An 11437-nucleotide genomic window follows, 5' to 3' on the forward strand; every position below is an offset into this window, starting at 1 on the left:
GAAAATTGGCGAAGAGAATGAGGAACACTATCTGGTTCAATTTCCAAGGCCACACTACGGTGGCGACTGGTTAAGAGAATTCTGCTTCCGTTGGAGTCATTCGGGAAGGCCTTTTTCAAGTCATTCACAGCTCCAGCATCCCAAACGTCATCCATAACTATGAGATACCTGTTTCTGAGCAAGGCTTCTTTCAATTTCCCTTCAAGAGCATCATCCGTCATTTGGTGTATCTCATCGGTAAGCCCGTGAACGCCTGTTAAGATCTCAATCAACAGTCGCCTTTTCTCATATGCATGGGAAACGGTGCACCATGCACGCTGATGGAAGCAATACATGACACTTTTACTGTTGTATACTTTCATTGCCAATGTTGTCTTGCCTAAACCGGGCATTCCAACAATAGAAACAATATCTAGCCGTTCGGGTCCTAGAGTAAGCATGTCGATTATCATTTCTTCTTGGTCCCTTAGATCCACCACAATTTCATCGATTGCCGGTGTGCCATGCCTTGGAAACGTATCGTGTGAAACTTGGGTCACATTTTTGGGATCTAGGACTTTGGCATCACGGATGGTCAACTGAATTCCACAGGCCTTCTCATTTACAAGTCTCAACTCCCCCAGTACATCATTTAACCAGAAGAAATCCTGCCATTGAGCATCAACCTCAATTGAGTCAATCACATACTCTGCTTTATAGGCCAAATGGATGATTTGCTTACCAATATCTTTCAGCTCCTGATCCTCTTCAATCTGTAACTTTGAAACATCCACAAGAAAAGAACTCAATGACTGGAGATGTCGTTGAATTTCTTCAATGTGGTGCTTTGCCAATGCAATTGACACAGGATCATATTTCAGCAGCTCCACAAGGTTTCTTGACAGAGAATCAACGAAATTCAGTCTGAAAGTTGTAGGGAAAGCAAACAGTGGAAATTGGGGAATTATCTTTTTGAGCTTTGCCTTCATCAACTGATTCATCTTATCTAAAAGCTCAGAAAACGAAAGGATCATTTCATCTTGTGCGATAAGAAAAGAATAATTGAGACTTGTCAGACTCCTGAAAAAAACTTCAATTGGCTTGAAGGCTCTGAAGATGTCCTCTGTATTCTTCATTCGCTCATCTGAGAGAATTAGTGGAAAGTACTCAAGTTTCTGAAGATGAAGTGCAATTCGATCTTTCCCACTAGCCATGGAAGTTGCGTCATTACCACTCTCCAACAGTAATAAATCCGTTAGAAACGACTCTTCCTTGAAAATCACAATCTTAAAAAAAAGTAGGAGAAGTGAGTTCTTCATGACACATCCATTGATTTTCTTGTCCCTAAATGACTGATGAAGAGATTCTACTTCCTGAAACAACGATTCAGTGAACGCCAACATCTTTTCCCCACCCTCAATCTTCTCAAGGGGTAAATTTTTGGAATATATGCTCAGATTTCTCGAGATATCTTTCCAATCTGAAAGCATACTGGAGGAGGACGACGAATTGCTGCTAATTTCGCTCATATTATGAATTTGTGCCATGAGGGAAAGCTCCGCTCTGAGAAGACAAATTCTTGTAAGTAACTCAGAACACTGAGGAGAGTCATCCAGTTTGTGCCCCTTGCGACAATTGACTTCAAAGAGCGACGCTATCTCAACCAGCATTGCATTGATTTCTGGAAAGAAACTTTTTACTGCATCCTTGTCCTTTAATTTAGTAGTAGCATCAACAAAAAGAGTTAAAAGGGAAGCCACCTCTTTTCGAAAATCACCACGTTCAGAATTGAAGAGATAGTTGCAGAATTGCATAACAACATCCATCTCTTCATCCTTGTTATTCCTAATACAGCAAAGAGTCAAAAGGAAATTGAGATGGAAACTCATGAAATTGGGATTTCTTGGATGAACCTCATGGTGCAAATCCTCCACGAACTTACTCAGCTCACCTTTTTCCACTTGGATCCGGCCTGTTTTGCAATCCAACCAGTGGACAGAACATCGATCTGCAATTCGAAGGACCAAGGATACCACATGACCGAGGGAGGCATCAATACTAGGCACTGCATCATCTGTTGTTGCTCCTGCCCCTTCTCCTACGCCTGATCCTCCCAGGTATGGGAATTTGGGATCACTTAGTAATAGACCAAAGTAACGCTTGATGGACTTTAGACTGTTGTAGAAGGTAAAGACTTGATCCCGTATACCAAAGTGTTCATGACCCAAGTGATCTACCACAATCTGACTGATTCTGAGCACGTTTGATTGTGCATGGCTGACAAATCTTGGCCAGAAGGAAACATCAAGAGTTGCAGGAGACATCAGCTGTAACTGGAGTGAGCTGCTGATGCTGCTCCCTCCTGTTGAGCACGACGAGTACAGATAGTCAAGAGCTTCTCCAATTTCAGCCATCAATCGCTTGGTTTTTGTTTCACAATCACGAGCTAACTGGAGAAGGAACTGTGATCCTGGACCTTCGCTGTCCTCCTCTCCATCAGAAATACGATTAAGGTCATGGGCGATCTCCTCGGCTGCAGCTTCAATCTTGAGGCCTGCATCAGTCCCCTTATGACAGGACTCCCAAAGAATCCTCAGAACCCTCCAGTCCTTGTAGACCTGCTCTGCAGTGACCGATCGACGCCGCAACCCTTCCAAAACAGAATCAAGGCGATCCAAACTAGAAGCCGCACCACCACCACCAGAAGCCATTATCTTCAAATTTTAAGGATGCAAAAAGTCGTCTTATAACAACGTTTTCTACCTACTGTAGAGTTGTATTCACATGCATATTGTTAGTATTCTGGCCAAAATAAAATAAATAATTGACGACTAATTAATCAAGATGATTTTTATGCATACACGAAACTATCCGCCATGTGAATTGATGTTTCGAACTCAACCACATCATTTGAATTTCAAGGGTCAGAAAAGAAAATAAAATTATGGAAATGGAAGTCTACAGACTAATGATACGCTTTGATAAAATTGAAGTTTAAAAACTGAAATCTGAAATTTGAAATTTAAATCTATTAATTATTAAATATTAAATCTAATACATTTGAGTGTGTATCAGATTTAGTAATAAATGAATTGCTTATCACTTATATTTCGAAATAAGTTTTGCCTGATAAATTCAGTATCACTTTATTAATTCAAATATTTAATTTTTTGTTATCAAACACATTTGAATATGTTAAGATCTGAATCCATTAAATTTAAAAGCTGAATTGGATTATCAAATAGGATCTAAACATGTGCAACAACCCGACTTCATTGTTTTTCTGTAGTATTAATATCTTGGTTCCACTGTCTTGATAGTTAGTGCCAACTGCTAGGCAGCGATTAGCAGTTGAGAACTGAGCAAGTAGTAGTATGAGATGACCCTTCCTTGATTAATTGACGACTAAAATTATTCAGATGTTGATTTTTTTTAGACAAATGATATTGGCATTCCGATAAAAACTCCATATACTCCACCCTTGTTTTTTTGCTTAATGAAATGACACAAAAATTTATAAAATATTCTGGGAGATTAAATTGCCCAATGAAGGAGCAAGGGGGGCTGAGGGGGGCCATAAGTTTTGAAAAATTTAATTCATAATATGTAAATATATGTATAAGACAAAGTTGGCCACCCCTAATTTTTAACAATTTTAGTTTATATTATGAGAGTTTATATATATATATATATATATATATATCTATGTGCGTATGAATTAGCCACCTTTGATTTAATTTTTTCTTCAAAAACAGTTATTTATTTTTTATTGTGCTAATTATTTAATGTTCAAAAAATTAAACATATAATTTGATGATCCAAAGTAAATTGACCCAATTTGATATATTATAATAAAAGACTCAATTCATAATTATCAATGGGCTAAAACAAAAATAATTACTTTATTGGTCCATATACAAATATACAACTTTGTCTAACTGATAAAAAATTTAAAATTAGTGATATATCCTCTTGTTGATCCATATACAAGTATACAAATAATTACTTTAAGGTTTGGTGAAGACAAGAAATTGAGTGATCTATCCTGTTGTTGACATATTGATTATATTTGTTCTCACTTTTCTTATGTCAATTACAACTATAGAACGGGCATTTTCAATTATGAATATAATCAAAATAAAGTTCCAAAACAAGATAAAAGATAATTTCTCGAATGATTGTCTAACAATGTACATAAAAAAAGGTAGTTGTTTAAAAATTTAGCACTGATTTAATTATAGATGAATTTAGTTCTATTAAATAACGTAAAACTCAATTTACTTTTAAGAAAAGAGGTTGAAATTTCAATGCATGCTAACATAACTTTTATCTTTTATTAATTGAAAATAGTTATATTTATATTGCATAGTTATATTTTTGTTTTTGCACAAGTGACATATTGGAGCATCTTCTCATAATGTACAATTTGGACAGTTTGTGATGTTATAGGATATTTAATCAAAGGTTATTTTTTGTCCTAGTTTTTGTTATGACTATGTTGCATATTTATGAAATAGACATACCTTTATAATTAAAATCAATATTTGATATTTTAAGATGTTATATATTTAAATAAATGAAAATTATTTTAAACATAACATATTAAGGTAATTTTGTTTGAAAAAATCGTGGCTCCGTTCTATAGTCTATAGAATGGATATTTTTAATTATGAAGATAATCAAAACAAGCCTCCAAAACAAGATAAAAGATAATTTCTTGAATGATTGCCTAACAATGTACATAAAAAATGGAAGTAATTCAAAATTTTAGCATTGATTCAATTATACATGAATTTAGTTCTATGAAAGAACGTAAATCTCAATTTACTTTTAATAAAAGAGGATGAAATTTCAAGGTATGTTAAAATAACTTTTATCTTTTTTAATTAAAAATAGTTATATTTATATTGCATAGTCATATTTTTGTTTTTGCACAAATGACATATTGGAATATCTTTTCATAATGTACAACTTAGGTGGTTTGTGATGTTATAAGATATTTAATCAAATGTTATTTCTTGTCTCAATTTTAGTTATGACTATGTTACATATTTATGAAATAGACATACCTTTATAATTAAAGTTAATAGTTGATATTTTAAGATGTCATATATTTAAATAAATGAAAATTATTTTAAACATAACATAGTAAGGTAATTTTGTTTGAAAAAATTTTGGCCCCCCCAAGGAAAAAATCCTGGCTCCGTCACTAATTGCCCCTTTATCTCTTCACTAATAACTTTCTTTACTTTATCTCTTCAATTCACTTAACTCTCTCCTGCTCTTAAATTAGTCATAAATCGTTATACAACTACTAATAGATGAAACTTTTAACATCGATGATTCAAAAAATTTTGCGTGAGTATCAATTGTTTAGTTGCTCTTGAATAAAGTACAAGATTTGTGGTTTGGAGCTTTTTTTATTACTTTTTGGCTTTTTAATTATTTTTATTACGTTATTTAATACTTTTAAACAATGTTTGATTTAAAAAAAATTTAAAATTTTGGAGTCAAGAGTGTAGAACTCTTCATAAAAGTAATGCAAAAATCATCTTTAAACTATGCATTGAGGGTAATTTTTATATTTAAAATTGTTAAAGAGTCTAGTTTACCGGTGTTTGTGTAATTTTTAATAATAATCAGTAAGGTTAGAGTATTTGCACTTTTTTTTAGAGTGCCAATGTCATGATTCGTTTTTTCATATTTATGTAATAACAATCAGCCATGTGAGCTGATGCTTGCAACTCAGCCACCCTACTTGTGCAACAACACGACTTTCATTATTTTAGTGTAGTACGTATTACCGTGGTTCCACTTTCTTGGTACAAACTGCAAAGTATTGATTAGCAATTGACACATTGATTAAGCATTAGCATGAAATTGACAAATTAAAGCCTTTAGTGGCGCTCAGATTCCATCATGATATTGCATATTTCACGTACTTTTCTTCCTGTTTTCAAGTCATTTTATAAGGATAACTTCAAAAGCTACCTCCCCTAAAGTGTTTGATAATTTCGCTCAGGTCTCCTCAATCTTTACAAATTACATTAACCTCCTTTGTTTTATTGAGATGACTTAAGTATCCTTCAACTAATAGTTAATTTGTAAAGGGACACGTCCAACCTAAGAAAAGAAGGAAAAAAAAAACCCTATTCTATCTTTGCTCTCATAATAGTTAAAATCCCTCTTTTCTCTCTCCTCTCATAATCAACTCTCTTTACCATGACCCACTAAGCACTGGCTCTCGCTGTCACCAACCCCACGACCACCAAAATTCTGACATCCCTAGTGTTTATTACCCTTTTTCCCTCTTTCTTATTACTATATAATTTTGAACCTTATCTGTTGTTTCAATATCTTCATTTTTTTTTTTTACAGATTTCAATAAATTGAAGTTGCCAAATTGAAAGGCGTGGAGAGCATACTTAATTACCAAACTAGAGGGAAATGAAGATGGTGACAATGAAGAGTTTAAAAAATGGAATTGTGGAAATGAAAACTTTAGAGTAAGCATGGTCAATATCACGACTTTCATTGTTCCTCCTCCTCCTCCTATGACTTCATAGAAAGATAGTATTATCCTCTCTTTTCTCTTCTTTCTTTCTTAACCTAAATTTTATCTTCTCTCATAAATTCCCAAACTAGGCCTAAGCCTTTTTTTTTTTGGAACATGTGCAACAAGCAGAATTACATCATTTACTGTACTATTATTTTGATTCCTCATCTTGATATTAACCATTGATTAAGAGGTGAATATCTTATGCTCATCTTCTAAGGCGGAGTGAAAAGTAGAAATCAATTACTAATTTACTAGAATTTATCTGTTAAGTTAGCACATATGATCAGGTTCAAAACGATTTGACAATCATTTTCATACCTTAGTATACAATACTGGATATTATAGAAGATAAATTACACTAACCTTCCTTACAATTTTTACAAAAGTTAGGAAACTTTCCTCTTGATATCAAAATAATAGGAACCTCCCTTCTTACTTGTTATATAATATCAAAAAGTTTCCCTACTCGTAATTAAATGAAGAAAATTAACTATTTTTGTCATGAATTTAGTTCTGTGTCAGCATAATGCCTTTACGATGACATAGGTAAATATTTCTAAAGAAACATTAAGAAAAGAGGGTGAAACTAGTTTTTTTTTTCTTCAAAATCTGTGGTTACAAAAAATCGATGACACCTAATTATGTGAATAGCCATAAAAGTTGGTCCTCGATCATTTTATTTTATTTTTTTCAGATTAAGTGCTTGCATTTCTAAATTAAATACTGAACCCCATTTGTAATTTGAAAAATAAAAATTTAAAGGAAAAGTGAAAGTTGAGTTTTTTGGAGTTTTTTTATGGAGTAAAATGAAGGGAAAAAGTAAAAACAAAACCAAGTGTACAATGGGTTTTGAGAAAGATGACTTTTTTGGCCCATTAGAAGTTTAGGAAAAAAGCTTTGTCAAATTGAGAAGCTACCACTCGGTATTGAGTTTTAAGTGTATCTACTCACTCAAATTATCAATGAATTGGTCCTCGATCATTTATTTTATTTCTTTCAGATTAAGTGCTCAAATTTCTAAAATTAAATACTGAATCCCATTTGTAATTTGAAAAATAAAAATTTAAAGGAAAAGTGAAAGTTGATTTTTTTTTGAGTTTTTTTATGGAGTAAAATGAAGGGGAAAAGTAAAAACAAAACTAGGTGTACAATGGGACTTTTGAGAAAGATAACTTTTTTGGCCCATTAGAAGTTTAGGAAAAAATTTTGTCAAATTGAGGAGCTATCACTCGGTATTGAGTTTTAAGTGTATCGAGTCACTCGAATTATCAGCTGAAAAAGTAGTTTTATTTTAAAAATTAAAGTAAAAACCCTTTGCCTAAACAATTATTGGTATTTTGAATGCCAGATAAAATGAGTTTGGGAGTGGGAGAAGGGGTTAGGTTGGATAGTAAAGTGGAAGAGAATGTCAGTTGGAGGTTCTAAATTCAAAATATCTCACTTACAAAGAGAGAGAGAGAGAGAGAGTTTGGAAGTTCAGTTGTGAGGGAGGAAGGTCAAGTTGTCAACCTCAAGCACCTTCCTACACCCCAATAAACCCGATGCTAGTTTAATTTCATTTTTAGTTTTAGGGCCAATGGTGAGTCAATTCAAGCTAAACAAGTAACCCAAAATAAATAAATAAACATAATTAACTCAAGTTTTTCATTGGAAAAGTTATGGAATAATGCACTCTCATATATGATCATATTTCACCAAAAAAATAAGAAAAATGAATTAAAAAAATTACAAAAGATCTTATTTCCTATTTTCTGGTTCACATAGTACTAAGAGAGTAATTAATGAAAGAAAAAAAATTATAGAATTACATAGGCCTAACTCCCTTCCAACTCACGTAAGCACAAAGAGAAATTATGAGGAGACCTTGGTTTAGTGATTAAAACTGATACCTTAGGACTAGAGGTTCTGAATTCTAATTTTTATATTCCTTTCCCATTTCTAAAATCCCATCTTTCTCTCTTTTTTTTTTTTTGTAAAAAGGAAAAAAGTACAAAGAGAGATAAAGCAAATGACTAAGTTAGTCATACAGACATAACTGAAAACATTTTAATCAAATTTGTGGGGTCGAACTAAAAATGACAGAAAGTTGGTGGCACAATTTTAAAAAGTAAACTAGAGGGACTGAGATGCAATTTCGGAAAATCTATCACCTTCTTCCTCCGGATACAATGTTATTTGACCATATTGCTTTCTTCTTCTTTTATTTTGCCAAAGTTACCAGACAATCTCACCTCCAGCCAGTCAAAAAGACAAAAAAATAAAATAAAATTGAAAACAAGATAGGTGACGGGAAAAATTAACGTTGCAAAAAAAAAAGGGGGAAATTAACGAATAATCATGTATTTCATGTACATAGTCCTAAGAAGATATCTTACAGCGGTGGTGTTGATTTCCAGTAACGGCAACAGCAGCTCCTCCCCTTGCTCGTTTTTCGCTCTGATTTCCCTCTTCTTTTTCCTGCCTCTTAATGCCTGTGTTAATGTATTTCCTCTGCGCGAGTAATAGAGAAGACAGAGAGGGAGTTTGAGAAAGAAATTTTCCCTGATGATCATCGATGTTATCAAGCTCTAAATGAGACTACAAACCAACCAAATGTACTCATCATAGACATAGATGGTACCACCGCCCAGTACATAATATGAAGGACATGAATAAGAAAGGTGAAAGGTTTTTCTGAGGGAAGAAAGGTGAAAGGTTAAATAGTAAAATCAAAATCACTCTATAAATGGTAGCCAGATGAGCTGACACTCCAACTCTCCACCCTGGCTTTCATCCAATAAAACCATAAAAAAAAAGGAACCAAAAGTTAGGTTTCAGCTAAACTAAGAGGGTAACTTACCAAGGTAGTATGAGACATAATCAGAAAAATTGGACAAATTAAATATCAAAAACGAAATAAAGCATCTGGCTTCCTAAAACCATTTAGCACATACGCAACCATGCAGTAAATTCATTCGTCGAACAACATAATCCAGTATCACTTACGTGACAATCCAAGTTCGAATGGTTCTTGTATCTCAGCTCATCAACTGCAGCCGCAACAGATGCAATGTTCCATGGGCTACAAGAGAGCAAAGTTTTAGGTCAGGAGCTCTATTTCCTGCTGCCGGTGCAACAAATACTCCAGCTTTAACCGCTGAAAGAAGTGTAGCGTCAAAAGTGTTTAAGAAGGTAGCCTTTGTGGTTGCTGGGGGTACTGTTTGGCTCCACTGAGAGATTTAGGAAGCCAACACCGTTGACATTGCACGGCCTATGAAAAGAATCTCTGAGAAGATTCACATATGCAAGGTGGATATGGTTGATATCGATTGACTTCACAATCTCACGATGGTCACAAAGAAAAACAAGCTAGCAGACCAGAATTCTCATATATGAGCTTTTTAAGGATGCAGAAGCCGTTTTAGGACAACGCCTTTTACCTACTGCAGAGTTGTATATTGCTGCATACCTTGTGTATTCAGCCGAGAATGAAGGAAATAATTGACGACTAATTATTCGGATGATTTTTTCTATTTGTGTAACCATCAGCCTCGTGAGCTGATGTTTGCAACTCAACCACCAACTTTGGATTTTACTGTTTTGAAACGGAAGCCATGACTTTTGACTAAGCATGCGGAACAAGATAACTTCATTATTCTACTTTAGTACGTTTTGTACTGAGGATCCAAAGCATTGATTACAAGCTGAGAATTGAAGAACTATTAGCATGAAATCACCCTTCCCTGATTTAGACCATTAGATAGTGTTCGTTTGTCATGAAAAGGGAAGGATATTGAAGGACTTTCCTGTAAGTTTCGAGCGTTTGTTTGTCAGAAAACTGAGGGACTCACCACATAAAATTTTCCCGTAACCGCTCATTTTCCTGTAAAATTTTTCCTATTGTAATTGATAGGAAAGTGAGTCACAAGAAAGTTTCAATTAATTAGATTTCTTTTACAACTTCATTCTTTCTAAACTATTTCCTCTATTCTAAGCTTCTACCTAAATTAGAATATCTTAGAATTTACAATTGAAACAACCGCCTTGTAGTTAGACATTTTATTCTTATTTTAACAATTAATGATTCAGTAATTTATTGAATTTATACGAAAATTGTATTTTTCTTCTTTTACATTTATGCTCCTTTATTGTGTCCATATATTTTTGAAATAACTTACACACACACACACATATATATATTATATATAAACTTATTATTAAAGAATGTGATTAATTTTCAAGTAAACAACTTTTCTAATATGCAATGCAAAATGTTATAATTATTACATGTTTTTACATATATTAAATACAAAAAATGAATAAGTTTTACATATATTAAATACAAAAAATGAATAAGTACAATATTGAATATTTTCTATTAACGAATACTGTAGCTAATTTTTCCCCGACTTTCCAGCTAAACAAACACAAGAATTTATATTTTTTTGCATCATTTTCTTTTTAACCAGACACATATGGAAAAGGTAATTTCCTTTTTCTTTATCTCACTTTATTTCATTCTTTCCATGACACACTCTCTTACACTTTCCTATCAAACAAGCAGAGCCGTGCAGCTAAGTGATAGGGCGATAATTGAGTGTTATTACATTGATGTTTAGTCCTAATTTTGGCCAATTATTGTGCAGAGTAATGGATTTATACTCATATTTGTTATTTGTGTTACCTGCAGGCAACTGAGGTCAAAAGTGACAAAAAGAAGTGAATTTCCAGAAGACTAGTCCCTCCAGAACGTGCCCACGCCAGAGACCGCAGAGCTATGTGAAAAAAACGGACCGCGGGTCCTACCCCTGGAGCTACTTCCTTTCTTTGAAGACACGTTCTGAACCTCATGGGATTAGGAAACCTTTGCAGAGAAGACTTTTGGCAACAATTCAATTAGTGAAATAAGGAAACAAACTC

The sequence above is a fragment of the Coffea eugenioides genome, chromosome 3 (genome assembly GCF_003713205.1).
Source record: "Coffea eugenioides isolate CCC68of chromosome 3, Ceug_1.0, whole genome shotgun sequence".
Lineage (NCBI taxonomy): Eukaryota > Viridiplantae > Streptophyta > Magnoliopsida > Gentianales > Rubiaceae > Coffea > Coffea eugenioides.